Consider the following 15,174-nt stretch of genomic DNA (forward strand, 5'->3'; position numbering starts at 1 on the left):
GGGCCTGCGCTACAGGCGGCACTGGAGCTACTGGGGCCTGCGCTACAGGCGGCACTGGAGCTACTGGGGCCTGCGCTACAGGCGGCACTGGAGCTACTGGGGCCTGCGCTACAGGCGGCACTGGAGCTACTGGGGCCTGCGCTACAGGCGGCACTGGAGCTACTGGGGCCTGCGCTACAGGCGGCACTGGAGCTACTGGGGGAGGCTGCGGGGCAGCTAACCGAGCTGAGGGAGGCTGCGGGGCAGGTGACACTGGGAGCTGAGCTGCTGGAGACACAGGTGACGCTGGTGTACTGGGGTGAAGGCAACGAGGATGCAGTCCCTCTCTTAAGGGAGGATGGAATGATTTAGTGATAAGGCTTGATGGGAACAGATGCTGATGCTGAGAATACCAGGCAGCGAGGGCTTCCAGGAGGGTAGCTGACTCTACCTTGCCTGGACCGCCCATGCCAAACAGTTCGAAGCATATCCTGGCTCTCAGAGCTGTTATTAGTTGTTTTAATCTGTTAATGTCCAAAAAACCAGCTGTGCAGAGGGTGGAAGACAAAAAGTTGTCAAAAAAGACCACCTGAAGGAGTCTCTTGGGGGTGTCCTCAGCGTGGATTACTTCCCAGCAGTAATTCCACAACTGCGCGAGATACTGAGACCGTGAGTCCGCAGGATCCATTTGATGGTTGCGTCGTTCTGTCATGGTTGGCTGTGTGGCAGGCGTGCAAGCAGGAGTGGTGGATCCAAAATGCAGGACTCAGACACAGAAGTTCAACTTAAAGCGCAGCTTTATTGCTGGAAACCCTCTTACTAACTAAAGGCATCAAAAGACAAACAAAAACGCTAGTGGACTAAAACACTGAAGCAGAAAACACTGAACTGGAACTGGAAACAAAACACTGGTAACACGGAGGCAAAACACACACAGCTTGTTGAGGGTACGACGCAACACTGACTCAGAGAAACACAGGGACTAAATACACTGGGAAGTAACGAGGAGAATGAGACACAGAAGGAGGGCACAGCTGGGGGAAATTAGAACTGACGAGACAAGCAAAGCAGGACACATTCACATAAGACACGGACCTACAAAGTAAAACAGGAAGGATCACACAGAGACGCGAACTTGACACAGTGGAGACAGCAACTAAGAAAAACAGAGACATAAACCATAAGGCAGAGGACTCTAAGAACCGAGAGACACAGAGGGGAACTCAAACATGCAGACACAGACTTACACAGAACAGAGGGGACACAGAGAAACATGAAGGGCAAGGGATCGAAACTAGAAACCATAGAAACTCACACCAAGTACAATAATACAAAAATCACAATGAACTAAAACGCTGGGTCAGGAGACCCAGGACCCTGACAGTACCCTCCCCCCAAGGGCTGGCTCCCGACAGCCCAACACAAGAAAATGAAAAAAAAAAACAAAAAAAACAAAAAAAAAAAACCAAAAACCGCCCAAAACAGGAAACAACCCGACCAGGGCGGGCGGCGGGGGCCCAGGAAGGAGGGCACGAAACAAAAACACCGAAGCAAATGGAGTCCAAAACAGAAGAGTTCAGGGGGCCGGCCCGGGGGCCGACAGCACAGGAGTCCAAAACAGAAGAGTTCAGGGGGCCGGCCCGGGGGCCGACAGCACAGGAGTCCAAAACAGAAGAGCTCAGGGGGCCGGCCCGGGGGCCGACAGCACAGGAGTCCAAAACAGAAGAGCTCAGGGGGCCGGCCGCGTGGAAGGCAGCGGCGGCGACGAAGGAGACGACGGAGCAGTTCAGGGGGCCGGCCGCGCGGAAGGCAGCAGCGGCGCTCCAGTGTCAAGCGTACTGGCTGAGGCCCGGTGGGCACAGGACCAGACGAGGCAGGACCAGGCGATGACAAGGCAGGAACAGACGGACCAGGCGAAGCACAGGCGGAGGCTGGGCCAGGCGAGGCCGAAGGCTCTGATGAGGCTGGGCCAGGCGAGGCCGAAGGCTCTGATGAGGCTGGACCAGGCGAAGCACAGGCTGAAGCCGGACCAGGCGAGGCAGAAGCACAGGCAGAAGCTGGACCAGGCGAGGCAGAAGCACAGGCGGATGCAGCTGGACCAGGCGTAGCAGAAGCAGAGGCCGCAGGACCAGGCGTAGCAGAAGCAGAGGCCGCAGGACCAGGCGTAGCAGAAGCAGAGGCCGCAGGACCAGGCGTAGCAGAAGACTCTGATGAGGCCGGACCAGACGAGGATGAAGACTCTGATGAGGCCGGACCAGACGAGGATGAAGACTCTGATGAAGCTGGACCAGACGAGGACGAAGACGAAGACTCGGATGAAGCTGGACCAGGCGACGCCGAAGCGGCCGCAGGTGGCGGCTGGACAGGCTCCTCGGGCCCTCCAGCGGAGACAGGAGGCTGAACGGGCCCCTCGGACCCTCCAGCCGACGAGGCATGAGGCTGGTGTGGTTCTTCGGAACCACCAGCTGACGAGGAAGGCTGCTGGACGGGCTCCTCGGGCCCCCCAGCTGAAACAGGAGACAAAGGCCGGAGCGGTCCGTCGGACCCTCCAGCGGAGACACGAGACGAAGGCCGGAGCAGTCCCTCGGACCCTCCAGCGGAGATACGAGACGAAGGCTGGACGGGCCCCTTGGACCCTCCAGCAGAAGCCATCACAAAGCCAGCAGGCATGGAGTCCACTGGCAGACATGAAGGAAATGGGTGCTGTGCTGAGCACTGGCCCTGCTCAGACAGCACTGACACGGGGCACTTCCCAGGTGGCTGCTTAAACTCCAGGGGTCCAGAATCAGCTGAGGACTGGGACCTAGCCTCTGGGGAAGCCCTGGAGCGGCAAACAGTGCCAATGGCGGCTGAATCATGAAAAGCACCTTGAATAGGACTTAGGCTTTCTCCCTGCACGGAGTGAACGGGTGGAACCGGTAATGCTGGAGCCAGAGCTACTGGGGCCTGCGCTACAGGCGGCACTGGAGCTACTGGGGCCTGCGCTACAGGCGGCACTGGAGCTACTGGGGCCTGCGCTACAGGCGGCACTGGAGCTACTGGGGCCTGCGCTACAGGCGGCACTGGAGCTACTGGGGCCTGCGCTACAGGCGGCACTGGAGCTACTGGGGGAGGCTGCGGGGCAGCTAACCGAGCTGAGGGAGGCTGCGGGGCAGGTGACACTGGGAGCTGAGCTGCTGGAGACACAGGTGACGCTGGTGTACTGGGGTGAAGGCAACGAGGATGCAGTCCCTCTCTTAAGGGAGGATGGAATGATTTAGTGATAAGGCTTGATGGGAACAGATGCTGATGCTGAGAATACCAGGCAGCGAGGGCTTCCAGGAGGGTAGCTGACTCTACCTTGCCTGGACCGCCCATGCCAAACAGTTCGAAGCATATCCTGGCTCTCAGAGCTGTTATTAGTTGTTTTAATCTGTTAATGTCCAAAAAACCAGCTGTGCAGAGGGTGGAAGACAAAAAGTTGTCAAAAAAGACCACCTGAAGGAGTCTCTTGGGGGTGTCCTCAGCGTGGATTACTTCCCAGCAGTAATTCCACAACTGCGCGAGATACTGAGACCGTGAGTCCGCAGGATCCATTTGATGGTTGCGTCGTTCTGTCATGGTTGGCTGTGTGGCAGGCGTGCAAGCAGGAGTGGTGGATCCAAAATGCAGGACTCAGACACAGAAGTTCAACTTAAAGCGCAGCTTTATTGCTGGAAACCCTCTTACTAACTAAAGGCATCAAAAGACAAACAAAAACGCTAGTGGACTAAAACACTGAAGCAGAAAACACTGAACTGGAACTGGAAACAAAACACTGGTAACACGGAGGCAAAACACACACAGCTTGTTGAGGGTACGACGCAACACTGACTCAGAGAAACACAGGGACTAAATACACTGGGAAGTAACGAGGAGAATGAGACACAGAAGGAGGGCACAGCTGGGGGAAATTAGAACTGACGAGACAAGCAAAGCAGGACACATTCACATAAGACACGGACCTACAAAGTAAAACAGGAAGGATCACACAGAGACGCGAACTTGACACAGTGGAGACAGCAACTAAGAAAAACAGAGACATAAACCATAAGGCAGAGGACTCTAAGAACCGAGAGACACAGAGGGGAACTCAAACATGCAGACACAGACTTACACAGAACAGAGGGGACACAGAGAAACATGAAGGGCAAGGGATCGAAACTAGAAACCATAGAAACTCACACCAAGTACAATAATACAAAAATCACAATGAACTAAAACGCTGGGTCAGGAGACCCAGGACCCTGACACAGTTAGATGTCGCCTTTCTCACAGTCGGGGCTGAAAGCCGACAGCTCGCTGATTCTGATCTGTGGGCGGGTCCGCGCTTTGTGTTCACGCCCTTTATGCGCTGATTCTAAAGCTGTTAGTTTGATCTCTCTCCAAACAATATTGACCGAACCAGCAGCAAAAGAAGATCCAAACGCTTCACATAAACATCATCATGAATTCACTCTTTTACTGTTTTGCTTCCATCGCGATGCGCAGCTCTCTCTCTCCCTCCCCCCCTCTCTCTCTCTCTCGAACAGTTTCGCTTTCTTCATTATTCGCTTGCTTGTTACGCACAAGTCTACTGTTGCTTACAGGCTGTCGGCCGCTGTTTTTTTCCCTTTTACATTCTTCCGAAAAGAAAACCTCATTTCTGCTGTTCAATACTGAACAAATTTAAACTTTTAAAAATTATTCAAAATGCAAAATGCTTAGCCGTGTCTCTAATAAAACCACTGTAACGTCAGAGGTAATGTTCATTAATTAATGGTTTTCTTTCGTTTTTGATGTACTGCAGAATATTTTTATAAAATCCCAGGCCAGGAAAATCACCTTCATGTTTTTCTGTGTTTTATCCTCAGCTACTTTGACACAAAGGCATCTGCTGCGATGCTCACACCTTGGATAAAGTCTTGCGAGTGTCAGCTTCCTTTTTATAGATCCAAAAATATGTAAATGTACTGATCTGAATTATATTTCTGACTGTCAAAATTTCCCAGATTTAAATCGAATTGAATCGAATTAAATCGAATCGTGGATCGAAACGATTCGGGACCTTGTGAATCGGAATTGAATCGATTCTAGAAATCAGTGAGGATACCCAGCCCTATTCATGACCTATCCGATTGTTAAGTGATGACGTGACGAATCCTACTTCGTGCCTAAAGTAGTCTGCGTTTAATATGGCTTTTGTGTTGTTAACATGTTTAATGTTTTGTATTTTCTTCTATTTAATCTCAAAAAGCTCCTAAAACAGTCAGTGATCACTGTTGACCTCCCTCGGCTTTTATTACCACTAATCATTTATTTAAGCTCAGTTTTTAAAACCTTAGGATGTAACAGCCCAGCCCATGCAGCAGTATATGAATGACTAACCTCGTATTGTGGATGGATTATCTCAGTTGTTCTCCTGGCTGAAGTTTGGTCCTTTTACAGCATCCTGCCATGCGATTACATTTGTTCCTGACCACCATGTTGGAAGTGATAGCAGAGCTGTACGTTTTAATTTGTTTCCAAAACCCCACAGTCAGGACATGCTATATTGTATTTAGATAGAAGCTAGTGAGCTAACTCCCTGCTAACTTCTAACTCCGTTAAATGTCATAAATTCCGTTTTCATGGATGCCTGGATGTTAAACTCAATTGTTACACCTGGTAGAGCAGAACGCTGATCATTTTATTAAAGATGAAAGACTTTAGACAGTTTTTCAACTCTCAGTAATGCCATAGTGATCGTTTGATATATGGACCTGAAGCGGAGTTTAGGCCCAGACACGGCTAGTGACGTCAGACTGAACCACCAGAATGGAGAGTCAGAAATGACAAATTTGAATAATTAAATATGCAATTAAATAATAACTAAATGTTTCATTAATTAATTAAAGTTGGAATTAGATATATATTTCATTACATATTATTTCATTTAAAACATTTAATAAATTATTGATTGATTGATTTCCAAGTTTAATTAATTACTCATTTAATTAATTACACACATTTATTTAATTAATTATTGATACATTTAATTAATTATTTAATGATGTATTTATTTAATTTATTTTGGCACTGTCTAATGTTATCTGTCAGCCTCATCCATCAAACCCAGGGGGCGGGGTCAATGCTGGCATTACAGCTTGTCTAACATCTTTTTTTTTGTTTTATTTTACCCCAATTAATAAATGGAAGATGTCAAGTAAACATAATGCTATTCAAAAATATTTATGTTTACTATGAACCACCAGTAGCTATAAGTAGAAAAATGTTCGTGCCCCCCACACACCCATATTTTGCTCCATTGAGGTTTATTTCACACCTCAAACATTTGGTAAACAATTAAGCAAATACAAGTAATCTGCAATAAATTATTGGTAGTAATAAAATAAACTACTAACTCTTTTACGCTACATCCACACCTACACGGGTATGTTTGAAAACGCAGCATTTGGGCCTTTTATGGGCCGTTTGTGTGGGCGCCCCATCAAAAACCTGTCCATTATGCTAGCAGTGTCCTCAGCTCAGTTAGCTCCCTCGCAGCCACCCTCAGCTCAGTTAGCTCCCTCGCAGCCACCCTCAGCTCAGTTAGCTCCCTCGCAGCCACCCTCAGTTCAGTTAGCTCCCGCGCAGCCACCCTCAGTTCAGTTAGCTCCCGCGCAGCCACCCTCAGTTCAGTCTCCTGTGTCCCCGCTAGCTCAGCCATTAACTCCACCACACGCTCCATTTTCACCTCTACCATCGCTTCAGTCATCAGTTCGGTCTGCCACTCAGTCGCCCTTAGTTCCGTCATCCACACTACCACCTGTTTCCCTTCCACCACCACCATCACTACACCCAGCCATTCAGGCTGCTACTCAGGTAGACACTCAACCCATAGCCCTGCCGTTGATATGCTCTGTAGCTGAGCCACCAGCCGCCCGACCCGCAGCCACTTCAGCCACTCCTCCACCCGTCACACCTCCACTACAACCATCACTGCAGTCTCTAGCGCAGTCACCTGCAGCCCTGCTTTCCCCAGTGCAGTCTCCAGTGTCCCCAGTGCAGTCTCCAGTGTCCCCAGTGCAGTCTCCAGTGTCCCCAGTGCAGCCTCCTTTAGCACAGTCACCCACTCAACCACCAGCACCACAACCGTCACTACCTCTAGTTCATTCTCCTGTGAAGTCATTAACTCCACCACCTACTCCACTCTCACCACCACCGTTACTACAGACAGCAGCTCAGGTCCCCGTGTGTCCAGCAGCTCAGGTCCCCGTGTGTCCAGCAGCTCAGGTCCCCGTGTGTCCAGCAGCTCAGGTCCCACCTGAACCCTTGGCCCTGTTCCCCGTAGCAGTGCGGTTTTCTAGCCAGCTTAACGTTGAGCCCGGGGTCCCAATTCTCTCTGGCTCTACATCAGCTCTTGCTGGAAGCTCGGATGAGCTCATCCAGGACTCCGCGGCCCCCACGCCGCCATCTACCTCGTCCGCTGGGGGTTCCAGTGAGCCCGGCCAGCACCTCCCTGTCTCCGCTGGAGGGTCCGAGGGGCCCGTTCAGCCTCCCGTCTCCGCTGGAGGGTCCGAGGGGCCCGTTCAGCCTCCTGTCTCCGCTGGAGGGTCCGAGGGGCCCGTTCAGCCTCCTGTCTCCGCTGGAGGGTCCGAGGGGCCCGTTCAGCCTCCTGTCTCCGCTGGAGGGTCCGAGGGGCCTGTCCAGCCTCACGCCGCATCAGCTGGAGGGCCCGAGGAGCCTGTCCAGCCGCCATCTGCGACCGCTTCTGCTACGCCTGGGCCAGCCTCTACCTGTGCTTCTGCAGCTCCGCCTGGCCCGGCCTCAGCCTCTGCAGCTCCGCCTGGCCCGGCCTCAGCCTCTGCAACCCCGCCTGGCCCGGCCTCAGCCTCTGCAGCTCCGCCTGGCCCGGCCTCAGCCTCTGCAGCTCCGCCTGGCCCGGCCTCAGCCTCTGCGACCTCGCCTGGCCCGGCCTCAGCCTCTGCGTCCTCGCCTGGCCCGGCCTCAGCCTCTGCGTCCTCGCCTGGCCCGGCCTCAGCCTCTGCAACCTCGCCTGGCCCGGCCTCAGCCTCTGCAACCTCGCCTGGCCTGGCCTCAGCCTCTGCAACCTCGCCTGGCCCGGCCTCAGCCTCTGCGTCCTCGTCTGGCCCGGCCTCCGAGTCTTCGTCCTCGTCTGCTGCGGCCTCCGAGTCTTCGTCCGCGTCTGCTGCGGCCTCCGAGTCTTCGTCCGCTGCAGCCTCCTCAGAGCCTTCGTCCGCTGCAGCCTCCTCAGAGCCTTCGTCCGCTGCAGCCTCCTCAGAGCCTTCGTCCGGTCCAGCCTCCTCATCAGCTGCTTCGTCCGGTCCAGCCTCCTCATCAGCTGCTTCGTCTGGTCCAGCCTCCGCTTCTGCCTCGTCTGGTCCTGTGCCCACCAGGCCATGGCCAGCACGCCTGAGACTGGAGGGCCGCCGCTGCCTTCCGCGCGGTCGGCCCCCTGAACTGCTCCGTCGTCTCCTTCGCCGCCGCCGCCTTCCGCGCGGTCGGCCCCCTGAACTGCTCCGTCGTCTCCTTCGCCGCCGCCGCTGCCTTCCGCGCGGTCGGCCTCCTGAACTGCTCCGTCGTCTCCTTCGCCGCCGCCGCTGCCTTCCGCGCGGTCGGCCTCCTGAACTGCTCCGTCGTCTCCTTCGCCGCCGCCGCCGTTGCCTTCCGCGCGGTCGGCCCCCTGAACTGCTCCGTCGTCTCCTTCGCCGCCGCCGTTGCCTTGCGCGCGGCCGGCCTCCTGAACTGTTTCCACGTCGCCGCCGTTGCCTTGCGCGCGGCCGGCCTCCTGAACTGTTTCCACGTCGCCGCCGTTGCCTTGCGCACGGCCGGCCTCCTGAACTGTTTCCACGTCGCCGCCGTTGCCTTCCGCACGGTCGGCCTCCTGAACTGTTCCCACGTCTCCGCCGTTGCCTTCCGCATGGTCGGCCCCCTGAACTGCTCTGTGTTTGGGTTGTTTTCTTGGGCTCCGGTGTTTGCTGTGCTCTTCTTTTGTTTTCTGTTCCGAGCCCTCCGTCCTGGGCCCCCGCCGCCCACCCTGGGTTGTTTTCTGTTTGGTTTTGTTTTTCTGTGTTTGGGCTGTCTGGAGCCAGCCCTTGAGGGGGGGGTACTGTCATGGTCCTGGGCCATGTTGGCCCAGCGTTCTTAGTTTCCTTGTATGTTTGTATTTTATTCCATGCTTCCCCTGCCCATTATGTCTAAGTTCTCCCCGTGCTCTCTCTTCCCCCTGTGTACCCTCTATGTATTTATGAGCCCTCGTCCCCTTTCGTGTTTATTCCATGTCTCCCCTGCCTGTTACGTTGGGGTTCTACTCGTGCTCTCTCTCCTCCTGTACTTCCTGTTTCACCTCTCCCGTCAGTGTTCAGTTCACCCCGCCCTGTCTCGTTATGATTATCAGTGTCACCTGTGTTCCCCGTGTGTTCCCACTTCCCTCGTTAACCCTCTGTGTATTTCTGTCTGCGTCTCCCTCTGTTCAGTGTGACGTCGTCCCTCATGCCGTGTGTGGATCTCCCTGTGTCTCTCTGTGAGTTCTTAGTTTGGTTTCCCAGTTTAGTTTAAGTTTGTATATTTGTTCCGCCGGCAAATAAAGCTGAGTTTTGAGTTCATTCCCTCGTGCCTGTGAGTCCTGCATTTTGGGTCCTACTCCTGCCTGCCGCACGGCGATTCATGACAGGATGTCAATATTAAAGTCCTGCAGCAGCAAAGACCAACGCATGAGACGCTGATTGTTATTCCTCATGCGAGAGAGGAAAACCAAGGGGTTGTGGTCCGTATACACAGCGGTTGGAGCGGGGCTGGAACTGACATACACCTCAAAATGTTGGAGGGCTAAGAGTAACGCTAAAGTTTCCTTCTCGATGGTACTATAATTCACCTGATGTTTATTGAATTTTCTTGAGAAGTAACACACGGGGTGATCAATACCCTGGTCATCCTCCTGCAGGAGTACAGCACCCGCACCATGCGCACTGGCATCCACCTCTAACTTAAACACCCGAGTGAAGTCAGGGGCACCTAACACTGGGGCACTGCATAACAGGGCTTTGGCTGAGTCAAAGGCATCCTGACAATCAGAGTTCCACAAAAACAGGCACGACGGACTTGTCAGGGCCGTCAGAGGAATAACCACGGTGGCGAAATTTTTGCAGAACCCTCGATAGTAGCCACACATTCCCAAAAAACGGCGAAGCTGACGCCGCGTAGTTGGTACAGGGAAATCCAAGACGGCCTGGACTTTGGCCATGAGAGGGCGTACCTGCCCCTGTCCCACCTGCTTCCCTAGGTAGGTAACCACAGCTTTGCCAAACTCGCATTTGGCCAAATTGACTGTCAAACAGGCACCCTTCAATCGGACAAGAACCTCCCGTAGCGTCTCCATGTGCTCTAGCCAGGTCAGCGAGTAAACCACAATATCATCTAAGTAGACCTCGCATCCCTGAACACCCAGTAGCACCATGTTCATCAGCCTTTGAAACGTGGCGGGAGCATTTCTCAACCCAAACGGCATCACCGTGTATTGCAGGAAATGGTCTGGTGTCATGAAAGCTGAAATCTCCGCCGCCCGTTGCGACAGGGGCACCTGCCAATAACCTTTCAAAAGATCTAGCTTGGTGACAAATCTGGCTGAGCCCACCCTATCAACACAGTCATCCATACGGGGGAGCGGAAAGGAGTCTGGCTTGGTGATGGCATTTACTTTACGATAATCATTACAAAAACGTGGGGTTTGATCAGATTTAGGCACCAAGAGGGTAGGAGAGCTCCATGGACTAAAGCTGGGCACCGCAAAACCATTCTCCAACAGGTATTCCACCTCCTTTCTCATGATTGCCCGCTTTCCGGGATTGACCCGATAGGCATGCTGCTTAATGGGCCGGTGTTCGCCAACATCTATATCATGCTCAAGCATAGTGGTTTGAGTCGGCTTGTCACTAAAGAGCACAATATGACCACAGATCAGATTGTAAATATCCTGCCTGTGGGGCTCACCCAAATAAAGCAAATGAGCCTCAAGGTCCTCCAAGATCTTTGAATTCTCCAAGCGGGCCCCTGAGCTGGGTCCCTGGGGTTCACGCAACCCATCCACCTCCGGTTGGTAGGAGGGTGAACCCACCGTCACCACAGGGGAAACAGAGTTAGTCTGGCTCTGGTTCCGGTCCACATATTTCTTGAGCATATTAACATGACAAACCCGGGACTTCTTCCGCCTATCCGGGGTTTTAATCAGGTAATCTGTGTCACTAACTTGGCGCTCGATCTCATACGGACCACTAAAACGAGCTTGAAAACATGAACCCACAATGGGTAAGAGAACTAAAACACGCTCACCAGGCAAAAAGGTGCGCTTGAGGGTCTTCCTATCATACCTCTCTTTCATCTTCTCCTGAGCACCGGAAAGCGACCTGCGCGCCAACTCACATGCAGCGTGCAGCCTCTCCCTAAACGAACTTACATAATCAAGCACGTTATGCACGGGCCGCGGCTGGTCGGGCTGCGCGAGCCACCCCTCCTGGAGCAGACGTAGGGGTCCACGCACCGTATGCCCAAAAACCAACACCGCCGGGCTAAAACCCAGGGACTCTTGTGTGGTCTCTCGAATGGCAAATAGCAATAACGGCAGGCCCACATCCCATTCGGACTCAGTTTCAAAACAGTACTTCCGTAACATGGCCTTCAAGGTCTGATGGAATCGCTCCAAAGCCCCCTGCGTTTCTGGGTGATAAGCACTAGACACCCGGTGCTTAACCGACAACTCAGTCATCACCTGAGCAAAAACCCCCGACAGAAAATTAGAGCCCTGATCGGTCTGAATGTACTTCGGTAACCCAAATATAGAAAAGAACTGTACTAAGGCTTTCACCACGGCCTTAGCCCTAAGCGATCGCAGGGGGATAGCTTCTGGAAACCGTGTGGCCGCACACATTATGGTGAGTACGTACTGGTAACCCGCCTTAGTTTTCGGTAAAGGCCCTACACAGTCCACAATAACATGCTCGAAGGGCTCCCCTATTGCAGGAATTGGATGTAACGGGGCGGGTGGAATGACCTGATTGGGCTTACCCGACACCTGGCACACATGACAGGACCGACAATAGCACGCCACATCAGACTTGAGCCCCGGCCAAAAAAAGTAACGAAGCACTCGGTCATAAGTTTTTTTAATCCCCAAGTGGCCTGACAGATGATGCTCATGGGCCAGACTCAAAACCTGGGGTCGGTACTCCGTCGGCACCACCACCTGAGTGACCACCTCACCCCCCAACCCACCCACCGGAGCCCAATTGCGTAACAGAACCCCGCGATCAACTTCATAAGATGCAGAACCAGGCACCGCCCCTGGCTGCAAGGCAGCAGCTCGACAGGCAGACAACGTATCATCAGCCTGTTGGGCCGCAATGAGCTGCTCCCTGTTTACCGCCAGGCGCAAATCCTCCGACACCACACTAAAAACCTTCGCCGTCCCACCATCCACCCCCGGAACAGAACTATCATGCGGCTCAGAGCCGTCCGGAAACATGTCAGATATGTCCACCTCACCACCCAAGCGACGAGCTTGAGCACGAGTAACCACACATGCCGGAAAAACCGTGGAGTCACCCAGCTCCGACGGGAATTGGCATAACCGATCCGAAGTAGGACATTCAATAACTTCCGGAGTAGCCGGAAACACTTTTCCCCCGGCCAAGTCATTTCCCAAAATAAGAAAAATGCCTTCAATCGGCAGCTGATCTCGAACCCCCACCCGCACAGCGCCCGATACAAAAGACGAGGTCAAAGTAACCGTATGGAGAGGCATGCGTAGAATACTCATCTGTATACCCCACACCAGTAAGTCAGAACCACAGTACGACTGCTGAGAGAAAGGCACGACTCCACGCCGCGCCACCGAATGCTTCGCCCCTGTATCCCTCAAGATGGTGATCGGAACCCGGTCCCCCGCATCACCAGGCAACGACAAAAACCCCGACGAAATAAACGGTCGAAAAACCTCATCTATCCCCCGCGGAACGACGCCAATCGGCATTAAGCTAGGGCGGGTTACCGCGGAGCAACACTGCACGGCCCCCCCCGAAATGTTGGCCCGCGCCCCCTCCCTCGCCCTCAGCACGGGACAAGAAGCAACGAGATGACCGAGCTCATGGCAAAAAAAACATCGGCGGTCCCCAGCGGCCACCGTAGGGCTACGCCGCGAGAGCGGGGAGAACGCCCCCCCCCCACCTCCGGCAAAACTCTAGAACCCCGACGTAACGGAGGGGAAAAACCCCTCTTATGCGTCAAAGCAAACTCATCTGCCAGAACCGCCGCTTTCGCGAGGGAAACGACCTTCTGCTCGTTCAAATAAACAACCACCCGCTCTGGCAGACACCCTTTGAAATCCTCCAATAACACTAACTCCCTCAGCTGTGCAAACTCCTTAACCTCACTAGCCTGGCACCACCGATCAAAGAGCAAACCCTTCTCGCGCGCAAACTCCACATAAGTCTGATCCCCCCCCCTCACACACTGCCGAAACTTCTGACGGTACGCTTCAGGCACCAACTCAAAAGCACGCAATACAGCAGCCTTAACCACACCATAATCTAAGCTCTCAGACGCCGACAGGCTAGCCCACACCTCCTGAGCCCTACCCACCAGCCGACACTGCAACAGTAAAACCCAGACCTCCTCCGGCCACTGTAACGCGGCAGCCACACGCTCAAAAGCAGGAAAAAACGACTCCACCTCCGATTCACAAAAGGGCGGCACCAATTTAATGTGCCTCCCAATATCAAAATCCTGACGGAGAGCCGGGGCGGGACCAGGCGCCGGCGGCGCAGGGAGCACAGAGGGCGCAGGCGTGGGCGGCGCAGGGAGCACAGAGGGCGCAGGCGTGGGCGGCGTAGAGTCAGGGGCACGCGGCGGAGGTCCACGCTCCAACTCCAACGCCCTCACCCTCAGATGCATCGCTTCTACCTCCAACCGGTGACTACTCAACTCCACCTCCTTAATGCGGAGCAACAACTGGAGCTCCTCCGCCGACGACCCCACCACCGGAGCCGGAGGAGCCACAGAGGGGGTGGCCACAGGAGGAACAGACACCGGAGCCAACGGCTCCACAACCGCCCCGCCCGTCCCACCAACAAGCGGCACGCCCGACAGCAAACCCCGCTCGCTCAAAGCCACCGTGACAAGCTGCCGCAAATCATCCTTCTTTACCCCCGCCGGCGCTCGCACATCAAAACGGCCCGCAATAAGCAACAAATCCTCCCTCCGACACCGACCCAACTGCTGCAAGGAAGGCGCCTCGGCAAACTTGTCCACATCGAACTCCATCCGCGGCCACCCACACCAACAACCCCCAAACACACAAAAAACAACCCCACACACCCACACGAGCCCCACGACACACAAACGAACCCGAAATCCCTCAAACGAACGAGCCCCCATTTATGTTACACACCGGCCCGAAGCCGGGGTGCAACACAACAAAAAGATAAACCCGAGACTTAATAACGACAAAAAAAAACACACCACGGCAGAATGACGAGAGTTGGTTAATTTATTCACTGAACAGGTAGCGAGCTTCAGGGTGGGCGATGCCAAAACAACAAACAAAACACACTAGAAAGAAAAACAGAGCTAACTTACCTCCCACGATTCCAAAACAAAATACAATTCTCTAACCTGTCTCCCTACCCGAAACAGGAAAAAAGAGGGGAATAAAAGAAAACGGCTTCCCACCCCTACAGCTACCAAGCCCAGGTACAACCCTTTTTCAACATTAATATTGCAGCCCCGTGCAGTCACACACCACAACGGTCCCCAGTCACACAGCTCACGAGGAACCAGGAAAAAAGTCTCTTCACCGGCCCAGTCCAACCCCTTTTGTAGCTGGCCTCTTTCCTTCCTCCACCAATGGGCGGCCTCCACCTGGAAACAAGCATCGCTGAATACAAATACAAACAATAACAACCCCGTACCACAAATAATGACCCTGGGTCATAACACACATACACGCTGAAGCAATGAAGAATGCTTATGCTTTGCTTATGCTGATATGCAAAATGCTGCACACAAACATCCCAATACATAATTTTTATGAGGAGCCATTGATTACCATTGATTACTTAGAATGTGTTATATGTTACCTAGAGGGCATTTATGTAGAGTTAATAAGGTCTAAAACGGTTTGGTTATGAAAACAATGTCTGTGCG

This window comes from Astatotilapia calliptera, chromosome 3 (assembly GCF_964374335.1).
Source record: "Astatotilapia calliptera chromosome 3, fAstCal68.1, whole genome shotgun sequence".
NCBI lineage: Eukaryota > Metazoa > Chordata > Actinopteri > Cichliformes > Cichlidae > Astatotilapia > Astatotilapia calliptera.